Below are 23,659 nucleotides of genomic sequence, written 5' to 3'. Positions count from 1 at the left end.
GCAATATTTTTCCAGCCATTGATGTTCATTTACAATTCCTCGTTTCTGATTCTTTTCTTGAATTTCCTGTTCCGCAATCACTCTGAGTATTTTTCACCTTCACTCTATTGCCCCGTTCCGCTGTTGCTCCCGCCTTTGGCCCCCTTCTTCACTCACTTTTTTTGTCTCCCCCCCTCTCACACTCGTCTTTCTATCCTTTTCTCCCCCTCTTTGACTTTGCGTCACTCCCTCACTTTCTTCACTACCGTCTACTTTTTCCCCACCTTCATCCTTCCTGGTGTTACGACATTCCTCCCTTTGCCAAACCTCGATTCCCTTTCTAAATCATTTCCGTCCAATTCACAGTCTCCACTTACTGATTTTTTTAATCTCTCTTCCACCCCAGCCCACATGATTCGGGCTATTTTACTGAGTGCCCCAAATCTCTCTCTCTCTCTTGCTGTTCATTTCAATCCCCTTGGCACCGTTGTTTTCTCCCATTCTCACGCTTTCCCGCTGTTGATTGACGGATGATTCCACCTTGTGCTATGATTTGATTGGTTAGAATGTACGTGGGCGGACCTAACGTCGGCCAGACGGAGCGCGGCTCTGTGAAACGGATGTCCTGCCTCCGATTGTCCGGCCCGAACGGAGAGGAGGTGAGTTTACGTCGAGGTCCTGTATCTTGTTTTACGGCGGTTGGCATCCAGCTTAATGGTGCATTACCGCCACTCGTCGAGGTCCTTATCACCTCCTCCCGGTTACATCCCAAAGACCCGACCACTCCATCCTATGAACTCCTCCATTAGCATCTGCTCCCGCATCGGTCACTGTTACCCTGTGGACAGCCGCAACCCCAGCTGACCCTCATTCTCATCTTCGCATCCCACCACGCTTCCAAAACCCCACATACCCCCATCAACAACTCTTGCATTATCACAACGACCCCTCCGCAACCACCACCCCAGCATCAGCACCCCGTGTACTATCCCAACGACCTTTACCCCAGGCACATCTCCCATCATCAACTCTCAGTGCAGTGATCCAGTGCTCCCTTAGCGACCCCTTTAATCCATCCTCCAATTTCCACCGATGCCTACCCACCTCTTAATCTCTTCGCTTCACTTTCTCATCACCTTTGCACCTCTTCCCCTTACAATCCCTCAGATCCACGTCCATTTACTCTCATCCTGCCTCCTCTACCACAGAACATAGGAACTGGCTCATTGACCCTCCTCGTCCATGCTGACTAAATTGTCTACATTAGCTGGTCCCATTTGCCTGTATTGAGCCCGTAACCGTTTTCTACAGTACACCTGTCTAAATTTCTTCTCAACTTTGCATATGTACCTGTCTCTACCACTTACATAGCAGCTCGTTCAATATGGCACCACCATCATCACAAATGTGTTACCACACACATCATCACAAGTTTGGAAAACCTGCCTACCAAATCCTCTTTAAATCTTTTTCCTCTCACTTTAAACATTTGTCCTCCAGTTTTAGACTCCCCCACCCTGGGAAAAAGACTGTGACCATCCAACTTACCTATGCTTCATGATTTTATAAACCTCTCAACCTCATTCACCCTAGGGAAGACAGTCTTATAACTTGCCTCATCTTATAACTCAAGCCCTCCAGTCTGACAATGTTCTTGTGAATCTTTCCTGCATTCTCCATAGCTTAAATCACATCAGTTTTTATGGCTAAACTGCCCAGCACTGCTCACAGTATTCAGGGCATAGCTTATCATTGTCTTATAGAGCTGTAAGATGACTGTACTTTTACCCTGAGGTCTCTCTGTTCAACAGCACTCCACAGGGAGCTATCATTTACTCTATTTGTCCTACCCTGCACGAATTTCCCAAAATATTTACTTTGCACTTATCTGGGTTAAATTCTATCCTCCATTCTTTGCCTACATTCTCAGGAGATTGAGATTGTGTTGTCACCACCTTCACTTTTAAAAAACCTCCTGTGTGACTTTCCCAATCATCCTATGTTCCTGTTGAATACCATCAAAATTAACCTTGCACCAAGTTAGGACTTTAAATTATAGAGCAGACCTATCATTTTCCTTAACTATATTAAAACTAATAGTATTATGGCCGCTGCTGCCCCAGTGACAACCTCTTTTCCCATTGAAAAAGCTGTATCTTATCCTCTGTCTTGTAGGGTCATCCATCTACTGCTTGAGAAATCTTTCCTGGCCACACTCTGCTCCATCCAGTTCTTCAGCACAATGGCAGTCCCATCAATTTTAGAAGAGTTCAAGTCACCTGGTATCACAACCCTATTATTTCTACAGCTACCTGCAATGTTCTTGGATATTAACTTTTCTAACTCCCACTTGCTATAATTCCACTTTAGAGGGGTCTATAGTACAATCTCACCTTATTTCTATGCACTTGACTCAACTGGATCTCACCAGTTTTGTGGATTTGGCAACTAATCATGCTCTGAAGGACCGATGCAGGGGACAAGGATTCAGCTTATTGGATCATTGTGATCTCTTCAGGGGTAGTGGTGACGTGCATGGGAGGAGGGAACCAAGATCCTCACGGGGAAACTTGCTTTTGCCACCATGGAGAGTTTAAACTGGATCAGAAGGGAGTGGGACTGGAGATAGCAAAGTTTGTGAGAAGCAGCAAGAATGTAATCCTAGCAGCAAGGATAGTCATAGCAGATAGGACTACCATTCTAAGTTAAAATGCACGTAGCTGAACAAGGAGGGTGGGCAAATTCTACAGAATGGAATACTGTGACCATAACAGGAAATGTGGTTGTGAGAAAGGCAGGACTGGCAGCTCAGTGTTCTGGGATATTGAAGCTTTAGGTCTGAGAGAGGAACAAGTAAGGGTTGCCTTCTGATAAGGGTGGGCAGGAGAACAGTGCTTAAAGAGGCCATTCTTAAGACTGTTGGGGTAGACCTTACAAATAAGAAGGGAGTGTTCCCTTTGGTAGGGTTATATGGACCCCTCAGCAATCAGTGGAAACTGGAATAGTTACTGTGTCTGTGAAATGGCACAGAGTTGTTAGGATAGCAAGGTAGTGTGAGTGCAAGACTTCAATTTTCCCTGAACTGGCTGGGCCACCCAGAGTTCAAAGGGCCTGGATGGGGCAGAATTTGTGGAATACATCCAGGACAGTTTCCTCATACAATAGATATAGGAACCAATTGCTCAGGATGAAAGTACATCAAGTAGAGGGGACCCTAGCTGACAAGAGGTATCGAGGATGCTTAAGGGAAAAAAAGATCAGACATCAAGTATAGGCAGCTGGGGAAAATGAATACTTCAATGAATATAAAGACCTTAAGACCAGATTTAAGAGAGAAACCATGAGGACAAAAATAGGTATGATATGGATATGATGAGATGAAATATTTAGAAATAATCCTAACAGCTTTTTCAATGGTATGAACAGTAAAGGAAAGACTGGGGAGAGATAGTTCCTTATAATGCCAACAGAACTGTCTGTGTGGAACAACAGGAGTTGGCTGAGATTAGTGATGTTGTCTGTCGGTGTTTACCAAAGAGAATATCATGGATGGCAAAGAGATAAGGGGAATAAGCAGTGAGGTCTTGGATCATATGCATTTGATGGGGAAGAGGATGTCCACAGCCATGAAGTATATTAAGGTGAGCAAATGCTTTGCATCTACCGGAGTGCATCCCCAAAACTTATAGACGAGGAATGAAATCACAGTGGACCTTGATCCTTCCAGAGATATTTTCTTTGTCATTACCCAGTGGGGATATTCCAGAAAACTGGAAGCTGACTGATATTGGCTCATTGTTGAAGAGAAAACCCTCTTTCCCCACAGCTCCCCTTACCCGTCCCTTCACCTGTCCCCTCCCCCTCCAATCTCCTCTCTCCTCTTCAACTTCCTCCTCTCCCTCCTTCTTTCTCCATCCTCTCTCCTTGACCCTCCCCTTGACTTCCCACTCCCTTTACCTTCCCCTCTTGTCCCCTCCCCCTGCACTCTCCTCCCTCCTCCCTCTCCCTTCACCCTCCCCTTCCCCCACTGCTCCCCTCCCCTCCTCTCCCCAACCCCACCTCTCCCCTACCCCTTCCTCTTCCCCTCCCCTTTCCCCTACATTCTTCTCTCCACTCCCATCCCCTTCCACTTCCCCTTCCCCCTCACCTTTCCCCACACCCTCCCCTTCCCTTCACACTTCCCCATACCCTCCCCACCCTTTCCACATCCCCTTCCCTTTTCCCTTCCCCCACCCCTTCACCTCCCTCGCACCTTTCCCTTTGCCTTCCCACTCCTCTCCCCTTCCCACTCCTCTCCCCTTCCCTACCCCCTCCTCTCCCTACCCCCTCCTCTCCCTACTCCCTCCCCTTCCCCTTCCTCCTCCCCTTTCCCTTCCTCTTCTCCTCCCCTTTCCTATACACCCTTCTCCCCTCCCATCCCCATCCCCATCCCCTTCCCCCTTCCCCACTCTCACCCCTTCCCGCTCCACTCCCTGACACCCCCTCCCCAACCCCCTTCCCCTTCCTCTTCCTCCATGCTTTGCCCTTCCTCTTCCCCTCCCCTTTCCCCTACACCCTTCTCTCCCCTGCCATCCCCATCCACTTCCCCTCCCCCTCCCCACCCCTTCCTCTTCTCCCTCCCCACCCCTTCCTCTTCTCCCTCCCCACCCCTTCCTCTTCTCCCTCCCATCCCCTTGCCCTCCCCCTCCCCACCCCTTCCTCTTCTCCCTCCCATCCCCTTCCCCTCCTGTTCCCCACCCCACCCCTTCCTCTTCTCCCTCCCATCCCCTTCCCCCTTCCCCCTCTGCACTGCTTCCCCTTCTCCCTCCCATCCCATCCCCTTCCCCTCCCCCTCACCTTCCCCTTCCTCTTCCCCCATTTCCCCTTCCCCTGTCCCTTCCCCCTTCCCTTCCCATCCCCCACCCTCCCCTTCCTCTACCCCCTCCCCTCCCCTTCCCAATTCCATCCCTTTTCACTTTCCCTTCCCCCACCCTCTCCACCTCCCTTTCCCCTCCCCTTACCCTCCTCTACCCCTCCCCTTCTCTTCCCTTTCCCCTCTCTTCTTCCCTCCTGCTCGCTCCTTCCCTCTCCTCTCCTGTTCCCTCTTCCTCTTTCCTTCCCTATTCCTTTCCCTTTTCGTCCCATTCCACTTTGCTTTCCTACTTCCCCTTCCCCCTACTCTCCCCTATTCCCTTTCCCCTTCCCTCTTCCTCTCTCCTCTTCTTCCCTTCCCTTCTCCTTTCCCCTTCCCTTCTCCTTTCCCCTTCCATTCTCCTTTCCCCTTCCATTCCCCTTCCCCTTCCCCTTCCCCTTCCCCTTCCCCTTCCCCTTCCCCTTCCCCTTCCCCTTCCCCTTCCCCTTCCCCTTCCCCCTTCCCCTTCCCCCTTCCCCTTTCCCCTTCCCCTTTCCCCCTCCCCTTTCCCCCTCCCCTTTCCCCCTCCCCTTTCCCCCTCCCCTTTCCCCCTCCCCTTTCCCCCTCCCCTTTCCCCCCCCTTTCCCCCTCCCCTTTCCCCCTCCCCTTTCCCCCTCCCCTTTCCCCCTTCCCCCTTCCCCCTTCCCCCTTCCCCCTTCCCCCTTCCCCCTTCCCCTTTCCCTTCCCCTTTCCCTTCCCCTTTCCCTTCCCCCTTTCCCTTCCCCTTCCCCTTCCCCTTCCCCTTCCCCTTCCCCTTCCCCTTCCCCTTTCCCTTTCCCTTTCCCTTTCCCTTTCCCTTTCCCTTTCCCTTTCCCTTTCCCTTTCCCTTTCCCTTTCCCTTTCCCTTTCCCTTTCCCTTCCCCCCTTCCCTCCCCCTTCCCCCTCCCCCTCCTCCCCTCCCCCTCCTCCCCTCCTCCCTCCTCCCCTCCTCCTCCTCCCTCCTCTCTTCCCCTTCCCCCTTCCCCCTTCCCCCTTCCCCCTTCCCCCTCCCCTTCCCCCTCCCCTTCCCCCTCCCCTTCCCCCTCCCCTTCCCCCTCCCCTTCCCCCTCCCCCTTCCCCCTCCCCCTTCCCCCCTCCCCTTCCCCCCTCCCCTTCCCCCTCCCCCTTCCCCCATTCCCATTCCCCCCTTCCCCCTTCCCCCCTCCTCCCCTTCCCTATTCCTCTTTCCTTACATCTTCCTTTCCCCTTTCCCTTCTATTCTGCTTCCCTTTCCTCTCCTTTTCCTCTCCCTTTCCCCTTCCTCCTTTCTCCCCTTTTCCCTCCACTCCCCTTACCCTTCCCCATCGCCCTCCTTCCATCTTCTCTTCTCTTCCCCTTCCTCCTCCTCTCCTCATTCCCATTCTCCCTCCTCTCCATGACATTACCCCTTCCGTCTCCTTCCTTCTCCGCAACCCTCTACCCTCCCTTTCCCCTTCCATCTCCCCCCACTTTCCTTCCTCCCTCTCTTCCCATCCCCTTCATGTACCCCTTCCCCCTTCCCCCCTTCCCCACTCTCTTCCCTTCCCCCTCCAGTCCCCGACACCCCCTCCCCAACGCCCCCTCTCCCCTTCCTCTTCCTCCACGCTTTGCCCTTCCTCTTTCTCTCCCCTTTCCCCTACAAACTTCTCTCCCCTGCCATCCCCATCCACTTCCCCTCCCCCTCCCCACCCCTTCCTCTTCTCCCTCCCATCCCATCCCCTTCCCCTCCCCCTCACCTTCCCCTTCTCTCTTCCCCTTCCCCCATTTCCCCTTCCCCGTCCCTTCCCCCTCCCCTTCCCATCCCCCACCCTCCCCTTCCTCTATCCCCTCCCCTTCCCAATCCCATCCCTTTTCACTTCCCCTTCCCCCACCCTCTCCACCTCCCCTTGCCCTCCTCTACACCTCCCCTTCTCTTCCCTTTCCCCTCTCTTCTTCCCTCCTGCTCTCTCCTTCCCTCCCCTCTCCTGTTCCCTCTTCCTCTTTCCTTCCCTATTCCTTTCTCTTTTCCCTCCCATTCCACTTTCCTTTCCTACTTCCCCTTCCCCCGACTCTCCCCTGTTCTCTTTCCCTTTCCCTCTTCCTCTCTCCTCTTCTTCCCTTCACTTCCCCTTCACCCTTCACCCTTCACCCTTCCCCTTCCCCTTCCCCTTCCCCTTCCCCTTCCCCTTCCCCTTCCCCTTCCCCTTCCCCCTTCCCCTTCCCCTTCCCCTTCCCCTTCCCCCTTCCCCTTCCCCTTCCCCTTCCCCTTCCCCTTCCCCTTCCCCTTCCCCTTCCCCTTCCCCTTCCCCTTCCCCTTCCCCTTCCCCTTCCCCTTCCCCTTCCCCCTTCCCCCTTCCCCTTCCCCCTTCCCCCTTCCCCTTCCCCTTCCCCCTTCCCCTTCCCCCTTCCCCTTCCCCCTTCCCCTTCCCCCTTCCCCTTCCCCCTTCCCTTTCCCCTTCCCCTTCCCCTTCCCCCTCCTCCCCTTCCCCTTCCCCTTCCCCCTCCTCCCCTTCCCCCTCCTCCCCTTCCCCCTCCTCCCCTTCCCCCTCCTCCCCTTCCCCCTCCTCCCCTTCCCCCTCCTCCCCTTCCCCCTCCTCTCTCGTTCCCTATTCCTCTTTCCTTCCATCTTCCTTTCCCCTTTCCCTTCTATTCCGCTTCCCTTTCCTCTCCTTTTCCTCTCCCTTTCCCCTTCCTCCTTTCTCCCCTTTTCCCTCCACTCCCCTTACCCTTCCCCATCACCCTCCTTCCATCTTCTCTTCTCTTCCCCTTCCTCCTCCTCTCCTCATTCCCATTCTCCCTCCTCTCCATGACATTACCCCTTCCGTCTCCTTCCTTCTCCGCAACCCTCTACCCTCCCTTTCCCCTTCCATCTCCCCCCACTTTCCTTCCTCCCTCTCTTCTCATCCCCTTCCTGTTCCCCTTCACCCTCCCCCTTGTTCCCTTCCACCTTCCCTTCAATTCCCCTTACCTTCCCCATGCCCCTCACTCTTTTGTTCCCACTCCCCCTCTCTTATTTTCCCGCTGCCCCTCACTGTTTCACTCCCGCTGCCTCTCACTCGGCTGTTACCCCCCTTGCTCCACCATTCCCTGCTCCTTTCACTTCCAGTATCCACTGTCTGCTCACTGCAGCTCCCTCTTACATTCTTGCTGTTGCCTCCTCTCACTTTCACATTCCCAGTTGCACCACTCATTTACTTCCCCCTCCCCCTTCCCCCCTCCCCCTTCCCCCCTCCCCTTCCCCCCTCCCCTTCCCCCCTCCCCTTCCCCCCTCCCCTTCCCCCCTCCCCTTCCCCCCTCCCCCTTCCCCCCTCCCCCTTCCCCCTTCCCCCCTCCCCCTTCCCCCCTCCCCCTTCCCCCCTCCCCCCTCCCCCTTCCCCCCTCCCCTTCCCCCTCTCCTTCTCCTCCTCCTCTCTCCCTCTGCTAACCCCTTCTACCTCCCTCCACCTTTTATCCCCCCTTTTGTTGCCTCTCCCTTTGCATACTCTCTCCAGCTCCACTCACTCTTGCTTTCTCACACTCATACCCTCTTGCTTTCTTGATCTCTCTTTTTCTTCCTGATGCACACTTTTTTTTGTATAGTTTTACACATCTGTCTACCCTCTCTTGCTCCCTCAATACTCACGTTGCTCCTCTCTCATGCCTTTTCTCTTGCTCCACATGTTGTCTCACACCAAAGCCTGTTTGCTCCATTGTTTCCAGATCCCCTCAGTACCGCATTCATAGTCCCGCTCGCTCTCCTACTCTTCACATCCTATCATTGCAACACTTTCTCACTTTCAACATTCTTGATTTCTCATGCAATCTGAGCCCCTTTTGCTGTCCTAGTCTGTCGTTCTCACCTCTCTCTCAGTGCCGCTCACTCCCACACTCTTGTGTTGCCTCTTCGTCTCAGATTCTCCCTGTAGCTTCCTCGCGAATTCTTGCTCTAGCTTCCTCTTACTCCCCTTGCCAGATGCACTCACTCTCCAACACTCTTCTCTCACACTCGGGGTTACTCTTTGCTTCTCTCATTGCCCAGTAGTCATGCTGTGCAGGCAGAGCAGCTCACGCTTGCATTTGTGTTCCATCTCCCTCCTTTATTGCCATTCAGTTTCACTCTTGTATCTGCCCCATGCTCTCTTCCACTCCCTCCCCAAAAGTCTCTCTGGAATACAACTTATAATTCCTTAAAATTGGCATCGAAGATAGGTAGATAGCTTATGGTACATTGGTCTTCATGAATCAGAGTATTGAGTATATGAATTGGGATGTTATGTTGAACTTGAATAAGACATTGGTGAGGCCAAATTTGGAGTACTGTGTGTATTTTTGGTCACCTATCTACAGGAAAGATATCAATGAGGTTGAAAAAGTATAGAGAACATTTACAATCTTGCCAAAACTTGAGGCCCTGAGATAGGGAAAGGCTGAATAGGTTAGAAATTTATTCCATGGATTTAGGAGAATGAGGGGAGATTTATTAGAGGTATACAAAATTATGAGTGTTTTTGATGGGGCAAATACCAGCAGGCTTTTTAACTGAGATTGAGTTAAGACTAGAACTAGAGGTCATAGGTTAAGAGTGAAATATGAAATATCTATTAAGAGTGAAATATGAAATATCTATGGGGAACCTGAGGGCAATCTCTGCTCAGATGACAGTGAGACTGTCGAATGAGCTGTTAGAAGTGGTGGATACAGGTTTGATTGTAACACAGACAGACATAGAACAGTACAGCACAGGAACAGGCTATTTGGCCCAGAGTTGTGCCTAACCAGCTAAAAAGTAAATCAGAAACACCCAAACACTAATCCCTCCTGCCTACACCATGCCCATATCCCTCCCTCTTCCTCACATCCATGTACCGATCCAAATATCTCTTGAAAGCCTCTAATGTATTTGCTTCTACCATCATACCAGTCAGTGCATTCCAGGCATCCATGACTCTCTGAGTAAAAAACTTATCCTTCACATCCCCCTTAAACCTATTCCCTCCCACTTTAAATGCATTCCCTCCGGTATTAGACATGTCAACCCTGGGAAACAGATACTATCTGTCCACTCTATTTATGGCTCTCATAATCTTGTAAACCCCTATCAGATCTCCCCTCAGCCTCCAAGACTTCAGATAAAACAACTCAAGTTTATCTAGCCTCTTGTGATTGCACATGCCCTGTAAACCAGGCAGCATCTTGGTAAATCTCTTCTGCACTCTCTTCAAAGCCTCAATATAGCGGGGCAATCAGAAATGTATGCAATACTCCAGATATCAGAACTGTATGCAATACTCCAGACATTTAAGCAACACACGCACAAAATGCTGGAGGAACTCAGCGTGCCAGGCAGCATCTATGGAAAAGAGTAACGTTAACATTTTGGGCTGAGACCCTTCACCAGGAATGGAGACAAAAAGATGAGGAGTTAGAGTTAGAAGGTAAGGGGAGGGGAGGAAGAAACACCAGGTGGTAAGTAAAACCAGGAGGGGAGAGGAGTGAAGTGACGAGCTGGGAAGTTGATTGGTGAAAGAGATACAGGGCTGGAGAAGGAGGAATCCGAAAGGAGAGGTCAGAAGGCCGTGGAAGAAAGAAAAGGGGGCAGAAGCAGAAGAGGGAGGTGATGGGCAGGTCAGGAGATAAGGTGAGAGTGGGTAAAGGGAATGGGCAATAGTGAAGGGGGTGGGGCATTACCGGAAGTTCAAGAAATCGATGTTCATGCCATCATGTTGGAGGCTCCATCAGGTGTTGCTCCTCCAACCTGAGTGTGGCCTCATCGCGACACTAGAGGAGGCCATGGACTGACATCTCAGAATGGGAATGGGAAGTAGAATTAAAATGGGTGGCCATTGGGAGATCCTGCTTTTTCTGGTTGACGAAGCGTAGGGACTCTGAATCTATGTTGGGTTTCATCGATATTCAGGATACCACACCAGGAGCAGCGGATACAGTAGATGACCCCCAACAGACTCCCAGGTGGTGTTGCCTCACCTGGAAGGACTGTTTAAGACCCTGAATCATTATGAGGGAGGTCATGTAGGGGCAGCTGTAGCACATTCCACTTGCAAGAATAGGTGCCAGGAGGGAGATCAGTGGGGAGGGATGAATGGACAAGGGAGTCGCATTGGGAGCGATCTCTGCGGAAAGCAGAAAGTGTGGGGGGTGGGGTACGGAAAGATGTGCTTGGTGGTGGGACCCCTTTGGAAATGGTGGAAATTATGGAGAATTATTATCTCCTTCACCATTCCCCATTACCTTTTACCTCTCTCACCTTATCTCCTTACCTGCCCATCACCTCCCTATAGTGCTCCTCCCACTTTCTTCCATGGACTTCTGTGTGTGTTGCTTGGATTTCCAGCATCTGCAGATTTTCTTTTGTTTGTCTCCAGACATTTAGGGAGAAGTTTGGATAAGTGTGGAGGCCAATGGTCCAGGTTCAGGTCAGTAGGACTAGGCAGAATAATAGTTTGGCATCGACTACGTAGGTTGAACGGCATCTATCTGTGCTGTGGTACTCTATGACTCTATGGTACCACTCTCTATCCCAATCTGTGTCTCCCCCCCCCCCCCATCTTCATAGTCCTACTCTCCCACACTCCCAACAACTCTGTTGTCCCATTCACTTTCCCAACCTGTGATGCTGTTCTCCCTCAGTTATTCCCTCTCCCACATTTGCTGCTGCTCCCTCACGAGTCAGTCGATGTCACTTGCTTAGATTGTTCTTTAATTTGACAAGTAACTTTGACTTGTTAACCAGCCTCTCACAGCTGGTTAACAAGATAAGAGCCCATGTTATTACAGGAAAGATGCTAGCATGCATAGAAGATTGGTTGATTGGCAAGAGGAAAAGAGTCGGAATAAAGGTGACCTGTTCTTGTTGGCTGCTGATACTCCGGGACATCACCAGTGCCTAAGGATGTTTTAAATACCCTTGCAATTTCTGTACTAGCCTCCCACAGGGTTGGAGGGAACACCTTGTCAGGCCCTGGGGATTCATTCACTCTAATTTGCCTCAAGACAGCAAACACCTCCTCCTGTGTAATCTGTATAGGGTTATTGACCTCGCTGCTGTTTGCCTCAATAGATTCTGTGACCATCTCCTGAGCAAATACAGGTGCAAGATACCCAACACACATCAAAGTTGCTGGTGAACGCAGCAGGCCACGCAGCATCTCTAGGAAGAAGAAGCCTGACGAAGGGTCTCGGCCCGATACGTCGACTGTACCTCTTCCTAGAGATGCTGCCTGGCCTGCTGTGTTCACCAGCAACTTTGATGTGTGTTGCTTGAATTTCCAGCATCTGCAGAATTCCTCGTGTTTGCAAAATACCCATCTCTTTTGGCTCCATGTATAGATTGCCACTCTGATCTTTCAGAGGATGAATTTTGTGCTTTGCTCTGGGCCTGTACTCACTAGAACGCAGAAGAATGAGGGGGAAATTGCATTGAAAGGCCTAGATAGAGTGGATGTGGAGAGGATGTTTTCTCTTGTGGGTGAATCTAGAACCAGCAGGCACAGTGTCAGAATAGGGGGACGTCCATTTAGAGCAGAAATAAGGAGGAATTTCTTTAGCCAGAGGGTGGTGAATCTGTGAAATTTATTGCCACTGTTTGCTGTGGACCAAAATCATTCAGTATATTTAAAATGATTGATAGGTTTTTGATTAGTCAGGGCATCAAAGGTTAAAGGGAGAAGACTGGAGAATGGGGTTTAGAGGAATAATAAATCAGTCATGATAGAATGGTGGAGCAGACTTGATGGGCTAAAAGGCCTAATCCTCCTCCTATGTCTGATGGTCTCACGATCTAATTGGTTGTCAGGCGTGACTTGGGCAAAAAAAACATCCATTCTCACAATCAAATTGCATGTCATTATTGTACTCATGGCAATGCTCTCTCGCTCCCTTGTGTGTCTGTCCAATTTGCCCTCAGTCTCTCATTCCCGAACCCACTCATTCTCCCATTGTGTCTCTTATTCCCTCAATTTTATTGTCTCTCTTTTCCCTGCCCCATCTTTGACTGCTCTCTGAATCTTAATGCTTCTTCTTTCTCATTCTCACCTCCTCCCCATCCCACTCCTCTGACACTTCCTTTATCCCACACTTGTTCCCAGTTCCTCTTGTTTTCTCATTGCAGCTTATACTCGCACTTTTAGAATCCACTTTTTTGTCCCACTTTCTGTGGACTCATGTTTGAACTCCCACATGCACTATTTACAGCTCCATAACACTCTCTCATTCCTGGTTTCTCATGTGCTCTCATGGTAACCTCCCTGCACTCTCTCGTCCCATTGTTTGGCCCAATCTGTGGTCCAACACTGTCACATTCCAACAGTCCAGCTTTGCAGATCTTCCCAGTACTGCTGCCATTCGATCATGGGTCCTTCCCACCAGCTCCCTTGGTGTTCTCCTTGCATCTCCTTCATGTGCTCTCCTCACAGCTTCCCTTCCCCTCACTCTTTCATCCCCCTGGTTCAGTCCCTTCCGTCGTGTGCTCTGGATGTTTTCAATGCTTTCAGGTTCCCTGGTCCCCATCATCTTATTTTTACTACGGATGTCCAGTCCCCATACACCTCCATCCCCCACCAGGAAGGCCTCAAAGTTCTTTGTTTCCTTCTAGACACCAGACGCAACCAGTTCCGCTCCACCACTACCCTCCTCCGCCTAGCGGAACTTGTCCTCACTCTTAATAATTTCTCATTTGGTTCCTCCCACTTCCTTCAAACAGAAGGTGTAGCCATGGGCTCTTTGAATGGTCCCAACTATGCCTGCCTGTTTGTCAGCTACGTGGAACAGTCATGGAACGTGCTACACTGGTGACCGTCTCACACTTTTCCTATGTGACATCGTTGACTGCATTGGTACTGCTTGCTGCACCCATGTGCAACTTGTCGACTTCATCCACTTTACCTCCAGTTTCTACCTTGCCCTCAAATTTATCTGGTCCATTTCCAATACCATCCACCCCTTTCTCAATCTTTCTACTCTGTCTCTGGAGACAGCTTATCTACTGATGTCTATTACAAACCCACAGATTCTACAGCTACCTGAACTGTACCTCTTCCCACCCTGTTACTTGTAAGAACACTACTCCTTCTCTCAAATCCTCTGTCTCTGCTGCATCTGCTCTCAGGATGAGGCTTCTCATTTCAGAATGAAGGAGATGTCCTCCTTCTTCAAAGAAAGGGGCTTCCCTTCCTCCACCATCAGCGCTGCCCTCAATTCACGAATTTCCCATTTCACGCACGTCTGCTCTCACCCCATCCTCCAGCCACCCTACCAGGGATAAGGATTCTCTTGTCCTCACCTACCACCTCAATAGCCTCTGCATCCAGCACATAATTCTCCACAACTTCCGCCATCTTCAATGGGATCCCACCACCAAGCACATTTCTGCAGAGATCGCTCCCTACGTGACTCCCTTGTCCATTCGTCCCTCCCCACTGATCTCCCTCCTAGTACTTATCCTTGCAAGCGGAACAAGTACTACACCTGCCTCTACACCTCCTTCCTCAGTGCCATTCAGGGGCCCAAACAGTGCTTCCAGGTGAGACAACACTTCACCTCTGAGTCTGTTGGGGTCATATACTGTGTCCGGTGCTCCCAGTGTGGCCTCCTGTATATCAGTGAGATCCAACATGGAGTGGGAGACCGCCTTACTGAGCACCTGTGCTCTGTCTGCCAGAAAATGTGGAATCTCCCACTGGCCACCCATTTTAATTCTACTTCCCATTCCCATTCTGATATGTCTATCCATGGCCTCCTCCACTGTCATGATGAGGCCATACTTGGTTGGAGGAACAACACCTTATATTCTGTCTGGGTAGCCTCCAACCTGATGGAACAATGATTTCTCGAACTTCTGGTAATGCTCCCACCCCTCTCTTCAACATTCCCGATGCCCTTTTTCCTCTCTCACCTGATCTCCTTGCCTACCATTCACCTCCCTCTGGTGCTCCTCCTCCCCTTTTCTTTCTTCCATGGCCTTCTGTCTTCTCTCAGCCTCCCCGTGCTCCAGCCCTGTAACTTTTTTACCAATCAACTTTCCAGCTCTTTACTACATCCCCTCCCTCTACAGGTTTCACCTATCCCTTGTGTTTTTCTCTCCCCTTCCTTCCCCCACCTACTCCTCAGCATTTTTTTCTCCAGTCCTGCTGAAGGGTCTTAGCCCGAAACATCAACTGTACTCTTTTCCATAGATGCTGCCTGGCCTGCTGAGTTCCTCCAACATTTTGTGAGTGTTGCTTGGATTTCCAGCAACTGCAGATTTTCTCTTGTCTCTCATTCCCAATCCCATTTGCTCTCTGCTCTCACTCCTGCTTTCTTACACTCTCTTTCTTTTAATGAATTCCACGGACTCACCACCCTCTGGCTAAAGAAATTCTTCCTCATTTTTGTTCTGAATAGACATCCCTCTTTCTTTCTTGTTCTGTCTTTTATTCTGTATCCCACCCTTGCACACCCTGTGGTCCCACTCTTGGTCTACTGTCTCACTCCCACACTCGCTGCAGCTCCTTCTCTTACCCTCATCCAAGCTCTCCCTCACTCTCCAATTCACATTCCTATACTCGCTCTCCTACTCCCACTGTTTTCACTCATCAATGTCACTCTTTTCCCACACACGGCCATTCATTCTTGCTCTCCCATGCAGCCTCCTACTATCTTGTGGGTCTTGTTCCGCTGTTCTCTTTTACTTATTGTCCACTGTCTCTCATACCGTGCAGTCCCATCCTCTCTACAATCTGTAATCCCACTCAATCTCAATGAACCCACTCTCTTGCACTCCTATTCCTGCTCCCTCTCACACTCTGATTGCCTGTCCCTCTTGCACTCTCTCTCCAGTTGTCAGAATAAAAGGCAAGAATCACAGGTTAAGGGAAGCTCGGTTTTTGAGAGATATTGAGGTCCTGGTTAAGTAAAAAAAGGCAGTGCATAGCAGGTATAAGCAGGTAGGAACAAATAAGGTACTTCAGGAATATAAGAAATGCAAGAGAACACTTAAAGAAGGAAGGTTAAAGAAGAGATGAGATTGCTGCAGCAGACAAAGTGAAAGAGATTTCTAAGTGCTTCTAAAGATATATTAAGAGCAAAAAGATAGCAAAGGACCAAACAGGTCTTCTGGCAGATCAGAGTGGTATTCTATGCATGGAGCCATAAGAGGTAGGGATATCTTAAATGGATATTTTGCATCTACATTTACTTGAGAGAATGTCACAGAGTCTATAGATGTGAGACAAGGCAGCAGCAAGATCGGGGACCCTGTACAGGTGACAGAGGAGGAGTGGTTTGCTGTCTTGATGCACATTAGGCTGGATAAATCCCCAGGGCCTGACAAGGTGCTCCCTCAGACCCTGTGGGAGGCTGTGCAGAAATTACAGGGGCCTTAGCAGAGGTATTGTAAACATCCTTAGCCATGGTTGAAGTCCTGGAGGATTGGAGGATAGCTGATACTGTTCCACTGTTTAAGACTCTGAAAATAAGCCAGGAAATTATAGGCCAGTAAGTCTGACAACAATAGTGGGAAATTTCTTGGAAGGTATTCTAAGTGGCCAGACATATACTATTTGAATAGACATGGACTGATTAGGGATAATCAAAATGACTTTGTGCTTGGTAGGATGTGTCTAACCAAACTTGTATAGTTATTAAAAGAACTTACCAGGAAAGTTGGTGAAGTAAGACTGTGGATGTTATCCACATAGACTTTAGCAAGCTTTTTGACAAGATTCTGCATGGGTGGTTGGTCAAAGACTTCAGTCACTTGGCACTTCAGCTGAGGTAGTAAATTGGATTAGAGATTGGCTTCATGGGAGAAGCAAGAGAGTGGTATTGGATGGTTGCCTCTCTGACTGGAGGCCTAAGACTAGTGGTGTGCCACAGGGGCTGGTGCTGCGTCGGTTGTTGTTTGTCGTCTTTATCAATAACCTGGATGATAATGAGATAAACTAGATCAGCAAATTTGAAAATAGCACCAAGAATGAGGGTGCAATGGCAGTGAAAAAGACTTTTAGAGTTTGCAGGAGGACCTGGACCAGCTGGAAAAATGGGCAGATTGGATTTAATGCAGACAACTGTGAGATGTTGCACTTTGGGAGGACCAACCAGGGTAGGTCTTACACAGTGAATGGTAGGGCACTGAGGAGTGTGGTGGAACAAAAGAACCTGGAAATACAGGTCCATAATTCATTGAAAGTGTCATCACAGCTGCTTTTGGCACATTGACCTTCATAAATCAATGTATTGAGAATAAGGGTTTGAGTGTTATTTTAAAATTATTTAAAATGTTGGTGAGCCCTAATTTGGAGTATTATGTCCAGTTTTGGCCACTTACCTATTGGGAAGTTGTAAATATGATTAAGGAAATGTAGAAAAAATCTATGAGGATGTTGCCAGTACTTGAGGACCTAAGTTACAAAGAAAGGTTGAATAGGTTAGGACTTGTTCTCTTGAGTTTAGAACATTGAGAGGAAATTTGATAGAGGTACGCAAAATTATCAGGGGTACAGAGAAGGTAAATGCAAGTAGGGTTTTTCCACTGAGGTTGGATGAAGCTACAACTAGGGGTCATGGAATAAGGGTGAAAGGTGAAATGTTTAAGGGAAACATGAGAGGGAAATTTCTTCACAGGGTAATGGGAGTGCTTAACGAGCTGCCAGTGCAGGTGGTGGATGTGGAGTCGATTTCAACATTTAAGACAAAATGGATTGCAAGGGACAACATTGGTCCTCTGAAAGATTAGAATGGTGACCTATCTGTGGAGCCAAAAGAAATGGGGGAGATCTTAAATGGAATTTTTTGCATCTGTTTTTACTCAGAAGGCAGGCACATGGTCAATAGAAATGATGCAGAGCAGCAGCGAGGTTACAGACCTATACAGAGTACAGAGGAGGAGATGTTTGCTGTCTTAAGGCAAATTAGGGTGAATAAATCCCCAGGGCCTGACAAGGTATTCCTCAGATTCTGTGGGAGGCAAGTACAGAAATTGAAGGGACCCTAGCAAAGATATTTAAGTCATTCTTAGTGACCAGATGATTAAAAGATAGCTAATGTCGTTCCGCTGTTTAAGAAAGGCTGTTAGAATAAACAAGGAAATTATAGGCTGATGTGCCTGACATTCATAGTGGGAAAGTTATTGGAAGGTGTTCTAAGGGAGTGGATATATGAGCATTTGGATAGACGGACAATCCAAATAGTCTGCACAGCTTTGTCTATGATAGGACCTCAAGGGTGGCGTTCTCAGGATTGCTGCCAGTGCTACGTGACAGTGATGGTGAGAATTGGAGGAGGTGGCAGTTGAATGTGTGGCTGAGGAGTTGGTGCAGGGAGCAGGGTTTTAGATTTTTAGATCATTGGGATCTCTTCTGGGGCAGGTGGGACCTGTACAGATTGGATGGGTTGCACCTGAACTCGAGGGGGAGCAATATCCTTGCAGGTAGGTTTGCCAGCATGGTTCGGGAGGGTTTAAACTAATTTGGGAGGGGGATAGGACCCAGAGCAATAGAGCAGTGAAAGAAGTGCATGGAGCAAAGCCAGATCTAACATACAGAGAGGCTTTGAGGAAAGAGAAGCAGAATAAACGGTGTAAAGACAGTAAGGTAGAAGGGCTGAAATGTGTGTACCTCAATGCAAGAAGCATCAGGAATGAAGGTGATGAACTGAGAGCTTAGATACATTCATGGAATTATGATGTAGTGGCCATTACAGAGACTTGGCTGGCACCAGGGCAGGAATGGATTCTCAATATTCCTGGATTTCAGTGCTTTAAGAGGGATAGAGAGTGTGGAAAAAGGGGAGGACGGGTGGCATTACTGGTCAGGGATACTATTACAGCTACAGAAAGGGTGGGTAATGTAGCAGGATCCTCTTTTGAGTCAATATGGGCAGAAGTCAGGAACAGGAAGGGAGCAGTTACTCTGTTGGGGGTATTCTATAGGTCCCCTGGTAGCAGCAGGATGTCGAGGAGCAGATTGGGAGGCAGATTTTGGAAAGGTGCAAAAATAACGGGGTTGTTATCATGGGTGACTTTAACTTCCCTGATATTGATGGGCACCTGATTAGTTCCAAGAGTTTAGATGGGGCAGAGTTTGTTAAGTGTGTCCAGGACGGATTCCTGTCACAGTATGTGGACAGGCCGACCGGGGGAATGCCATACTAGATCTAGTACTAGGTAATGAACTGGGTCAGGTCACAGATCTCTCAGTGGGTGAGCATCTGGGGGACAGTGACCACCGCTCCCTGGCCTTTAGCATTATCATGGAAAAGGATAGAATCGGAGAGGACAGGAAAATTTTTAATTGGGGAAGGGCAAATTATGAGGCTATAAGGCTAGAACTTGCGGCTGTGAATTGGGATGATGTTTTTGCAGGGAGATGTACTATGGACGTGGTAGATGTTTAGAGATCTCTTGCGGGATGTTAGGGATAAATCTGTCCCGGTGAGGAAGATAAAGAATGGTAGGGTGAAGGAACCATGGGTGACAAATGAGGTGGAAAATCTAGTCAGGTGGAAGAAGGCAGCATGCATGAGGTTTAGGAAGCAAGTATGAGATGGGTCTATTGAGGAATATAGGTAAGCAAGAAAGGCGCTTAAGAAGGGGCTGAGAAGAGCAAGAGGGGGGCATGAGAAGGCCTTGGCGAGTAGGGTAAAGGAAAACCCCAAGGCATTCTACAATTATGTGAAGAAAAAAAGGATGACAGGAGTGAAGGTAGGATCGATTAGAGATAAATGTGGGAAGATGTGCCTGAAGGCTGTGGAAGTGAGCGAGGTCCTCAATGAATACTTCTCTTCGGTATTCACCAATGAGAGGGAACTTGATGATGGTGAGGACAATATGAGTGAGGTTGATGTTCTGGAGCATGTTGATATTAAGGGAGAGGAGGTGTTGGAGTTGTTAAAATACATTAGGACAGGTAAGTCCCCGGGGCCTGATGGAATATTTCCCAGGCTGCTCCACGAGGTGAGAGAAGAGATTGCTGAGCCTCTGGCTAGGATCTTTATGTCCTCTTTGTCCACGGGAATGGTACCGGAGGATTGGAGGGAGGCGAATGTTGTCCCCTTGTTCAAAAAAGGTAATAGGGATAGTCCGGGTAATTATAGACCAGTGAGCTCTACGTCTGTGGTGGGAAAGCTGTTGGAAAAGATTCTTAGAGATAGGATCTATAGGCATTTAGAGAATCATGGTCTGATCAGGGATAGTCAGCATGGCTTTGTGAAGGGCAGATCGTGTCTAACAAGCCTGATAGAGTTCTTTGAGGAGGTGACCAGGCATATAGATGAGGGTAGTGCAGTGGATGTGATCTATATGGATTTTTGTAAGGCATTTGTCAAGGTTCCACGTGGTAGGCTTATTCAGAAAGTTAGAAGGCATGGGATCCAGGGAAGTTTGGCTGGGTAGATTCAGAATTGGCTTGCCTGCAGAAGGCAGAGGGTGGTGGTGGAGGGAGTACATTCAGATTGGAGGATTGTGACTAGTGGTGTCCCACAAGGATCTGTTCTGGGACCTCTACTTTTCGTGATTTTTATTAATGACCTGGATGTCGGGGTAGAAGGGTGGGTTGGCAAGTTTGCAGATGACACAAAGGTTGGTGGTGTTGTAGATAGTGTAGAGGATTGTCAAAGATCGCAGGGAGACATTGATAGGATGCAGGAGTGGGCTGAGAAGTGGCAGATGGAGTTCAACCCGGAGAAGTGAGGTGGTACACTTTGGAAGGACAAACTCCAAGGCAGAGTATAAAGTAAATGGCAGGATACTTGGTAGTGTGGAGGAGCAGGGGGATCTCGGGGTACATGTCCACAGATCCCTGAAAGTTGCCTCACAGGTGGATAGGGTAGTTAAGAAAGCTTGTGGGGTGTTAGCTTTCATAAGTCAAAGGATAGTGTTTAAGAGTCGCGATGTAATGATGCAGCTCTTTAAAACTCTGGTTAGGCCACACTTGGAGTACTGTGTCCAGTTCTGGTCGCCTCACTATAGGAAGGATGTGGAAGCATTGGAAAGGGTACAGAGGAGATTTACCAGGATGCTGTCTGGTTTAGAAAGTATGCATTATGATCAGAGATTAAGGGAGCTAGGGCTTTACTCTTTGGAGAGAAGGAGGATGAGAGGAGACATGATAAAGGTGTACAAGATAATAAGAGGAATAGATAGAGTGGATAGCCAGCGCTTCTTCCCCAGGGCACCACTGCTCAATACAAGAGGACATGGCTTTAAGGTAAGGGGTGGGAAGTTCAAGGGGGATATTAGAGGAAAGTTTTCGACTCAGAGAGTGGTTGGTGCGTGGAATGCACTGCCTGAGTCAGTGGTGGAGGCAGATACACTAGTGAAGTTTAAGAGACTACTAGATAGGTGTATGGAGGAATTTAAGGTGGGGGCTTATATGGGAGGCAGGGTTTGAGGGTCGGCACAACATTGTGGGCCGAAGGGCCTGTACTGTGCTGTCCTATTCTACGTTCTATGTTTATGTCCTAACTAATCTTAGAGAGTTTTTCGAGGAGGTTACCAGGAAAGTTGCTGAAGAAAAGACAGTGGATGTTGTTTGCATGGACTTCAGCAAGACATTTGACAAAGTCCTTCATGGGAGGGTGGTCAGGAAGGTTCAGTTGTTTGGCATTTAAGATGAGGTAGTAAATTGGATAAGCCAGAGAGTGGGGTAGTAGATGGTTGCCTCTGACTGGAGGTCTGTGACTGAGGGTGTGCTGCAGGGGTCAGTGTTGGAACCATTGTTGTCTGTCATCTTTATAAATGAACAGAATGATTATGTGGTTAACTCAATAAGCAAAGTTTTGGATAGCATCCGAAAATTTGAGGGGTTTGTGGACAGTGAGGAAGGCTATCATGGCCTATAGAGGGATCTGCATCAGCTGGAAAAATGGGATGACAAATTGCAGATGGGATTTAATGCCGACAAGTGTGAGGCGTTGCGATTCGGTTAGATCAACCACGGGATGTTTTACACAGCGAAAGGTAGGGCACCGAGGAGTGTGGTAGAACAAAGGGATCTGGGAATGTAGGTCGATAGTTCATTGAAAATGGCAGCACAGGTAGATAGGGTCGTAAAGAAAGCTTTTGGTGCATTGGCCTTCGTAAATCAAAGTAGTGAGTGCAGGAGATGGGATGTTATGTTGAAGTTGCATAAGGCATTGGTGAGGCGTAATTTGAAGTATTATGTGCAGTTATGGTCACCTACCTGCAGGAAAGATGCAAATAAAGTTGAAAGAGTGCAGAGAAAATTTTCAAGCATGTTGCTAGGACTGGAAGACCTGAGTTATAAGGAAAGATTGAATAGGTTTGTGTTTTATTTCTTGGAACATAGAAGATTAAAAGGAGATTCAATAGAGGTATACAAAATTATGAGAGGTATAGATTGGGTAAATTCAAACAGACTTTTTCAACTGAGGTTGGATGCGACCACAATTGAAGGTCATGGACGGGGGGGGTGAAAGGTGAAATGTTTAAGGGGAACATGAGGGGAAACATCTTCACCTAGATGGCTGTGAGAGTGTGAAATTAGATGCCAGCGCAAGTGATGCTTAAGAGATCAATTTCAATGTTTAAAAGAAGTTTAGATAGATGCATGGATGGGAGGGGTATGGAGGGCGATGGCTGGGGTGCAGGTCGATGGGACTCGCGAGTTTAAATGGCTCAGCATGTACTAGATGGGCTGAATAGCCGGTTTCCGTGCAGTACTTTTCTATGATTATGACTACATGGATGGGAGGGGAATGGAAGGCCACAGTCTAGGTGCAGGTCACTGGTACTAGGCAGATTAATGGTTTGCCATGGTTGAGATGGGCTGTGCCGTAGTGTCCTACATTCCCAGTTCCCCTCACTCTCGGTCACACTCTCTCTCCCTGTTATACCAAACTACTCTCTCACAATCTTATTCCTGCTCCACTCCTTCTGCCTTTTTCTTTGTCTCATTCTGTTTTGCACACATTTGCAGTCTCTGTCTCATTCCCTCTCACACTCTCTCCGGCACCACGCGTCGTCTCACTACCAGGCTCACTCACTCATTGGCCTACTGTCACTCCCCACACTTCCTTGTGACCACACTTTGCTTCTGGTGATGCCCTTCACTCCTGCTCTTTTTTGCTCACTTTTTCCATTCCTGCCCACTCCCTCTATCCCAGTCCCCCGCGCTCCCTCTATCCCAGTCCCGCGCGCTCCCTCTATCCCAGTCCCGCGCGCTCCCTCTATCCCAGTCCCCCGCGCTCCCTCTATCCCAGTCCCCCGCGCTCCCTCTTTCCCAGTCCCCCGCGCTCCCTCTTTCCCAGTCCCCCGCGCTCCCTCTTTCCCAGTCCCCCGCGCTCCCTCTTTCCCAGTCCCCCGCGCTCCCTCTTCCCTAAACCCATTGGCCCTCTTGTGGCCTCTTCCTTCTCAGAATCTCATTTTTGCTTTCTCATGATCAAACTCTCTCACTTTCTCATTCTGCTTCACCTTTTCTCTCTGTCCCATTCTAGTTTGCACTTTCTGCCCTGCTCTTCCTCGCTCTCTCTGTCCCATTCTCTCATGGTTACCTGACAGTCTTGCACACTCCAAATCCAGGCATTGTCTCCCTCTCAGTCCTGCTTACACGTTCATTCTGCCTTTCTCTTCCTCTGTGTCTCACTCTTATTTCACACCCTCTCTTGCATCTTCCATCCTGCTTTCTCACACTTTCTGCCTCACTCTCACACCCATACTCTATTGCAGTCTCTGTGCCATTTCATCTCGTTCTCTCAGTCACACTCATTCTCCTATCCTCTGGGTACCTTTCTCTGCTCCTGTCCCTGGCTCTACTCGCGCTCGCTCTCTTGTTTCCCTCTCTCTCACTTTATCATTTTCCACTCTCTCACGCCTTCATTTCCCACTTTTTCTCTGGTTGTGAAGCATTGCGGGGGTGGGGT

At 49.1% G+C, this 23,659-nt stretch overlaps 1 protein-coding gene across 2 annotated transcripts in view; it reads left to right on the top strand.

Moving 5' to 3' along the window:
• Positions 1-610: 610 nt before the first annotated feature.
• LOC134353277 (zinc finger protein 239-like) overlaps positions 611-23,659 on the top strand; it is a 39,666-nt gene continuing 16,617 nt past the window's right edge. The window contains exons 1-2 of one of the 2 annotated variants that reach the window (XM_063061309.1): positions 611-638; positions 11,170-11,220. The gene's annotated coding sequence lies outside the window, so the exon portion shown is untranslated. The remainder of the gene's footprint in view (positions 639-11,169; positions 11,221-23,659) is intronic. The other variant, XM_063061308.1, reaches the window with a different exon arrangement.

Source organism: Mobula hypostoma, chromosome 10 (assembly GCF_963921235.1).
Source record: "Mobula hypostoma chromosome 10, sMobHyp1.1, whole genome shotgun sequence".
Lineage (NCBI taxonomy): Eukaryota > Metazoa > Chordata > Chondrichthyes > Myliobatiformes > Myliobatidae > Mobula > Mobula hypostoma.
Note: the sequence above shows the minus strand (reverse complement) of the source record. Positions and strands in the feature narration are given on the sequence as shown.